This window comes from Myotis davidii, unplaced genomic scaffold (assembly GCF_000327345.1).
Source record: "Myotis davidii unplaced genomic scaffold, ASM32734v1 scaffold46, whole genome shotgun sequence".
Taxonomy (NCBI): Eukaryota; Metazoa; Chordata; class Mammalia; order Chiroptera; family Vespertilionidae; genus Myotis; species Myotis davidii.
Genome location: NW_006383006.1, coordinates 7,525,316 through 7,526,146, shown reverse-complemented (window position 1 = coordinate 7,526,146; position 831 = coordinate 7,525,316). Strand labels below are relative to the sequence as shown.

Sequence of the window (831 nt, the reverse complement as noted above, 5' to 3'; positions counted from 1 at the left end):
GTGTGTGACTTAGATGAGAAATTTTTATACTTTGGATATGGAGGCTTTGAGATTATAAGTTGAGTGATGCAAAATGTTTTAGGGAGTATATTTTTAAAATTATGTACAAAGAATGATGGCTGATTATGCCAGTAGATTAACTGCTTTTTTTCTTTTGGCCACGTATTTATCTTTTTGAGGTCTTTCTTTATGTAGCTTCAAGTTGTTGTCACTGTCATCTCACCTTGTCAGACAGAGTTCCTTGACCATGTTTTTTTTTTGCAGGACAGATCTAGTTGCAGCAGTCTCTGATCTTTTATTTATTTTCCTTCTCTTTTGAATTTCAGTTTAAGCAGCTATAGGGTTCTTGATTGACAAGTTGTTTTTTTTCCATTTAGCACTTCAAATGTGTTATGCTGCCCAATATATTTTTACTGATTTCAGAGAGGAAGGAAGAGGGAGAGAGATAGACATCAGTGATGAGAAAGAATCATTGATCGGCTGCCTCCTGCGTGCCCCCTGCTGGTAGATCGAGCCCATAACCCCCGGCATGTGCCTTTGACAGAATCGAACCTGGGATCCTTCAGTCCACAGGCTGTGATGCTCTGTGCTGTCCATTATCTTTTGGTCTCCAAAGTTTCTGAAGAGAAGTCATTTGGTATCCTTATTTAGGATCCTTTTATGAAATAATTCACTTATCTTTCTGCCTTCAGGATTCTCTGTGTGAATGCCTTTGAGTTCATCTCATTTGGAATGTGTTTAGCTTATTGCATATTTATATTCATGTCTTTTTATCAAATTTGGGGAGTTTTCAACCATAGTTTCTACAAATATTTTCTCTGCTTCTTTCAT

The 831-nt window shown here is 37.1% G+C and overlaps 1 protein-coding gene across 1 annotated transcript in view; it reads left to right on the top strand.

Moving 5' to 3' along the window:
• Positions 1 to 831, top strand: part of SPRED1 (sprouty-related, EVH1 domain containing 1) — a 161,049-nt gene that overhangs the window by 92,864 nt on the left and 67,354 nt on the right. The window lies entirely within an intron of this gene.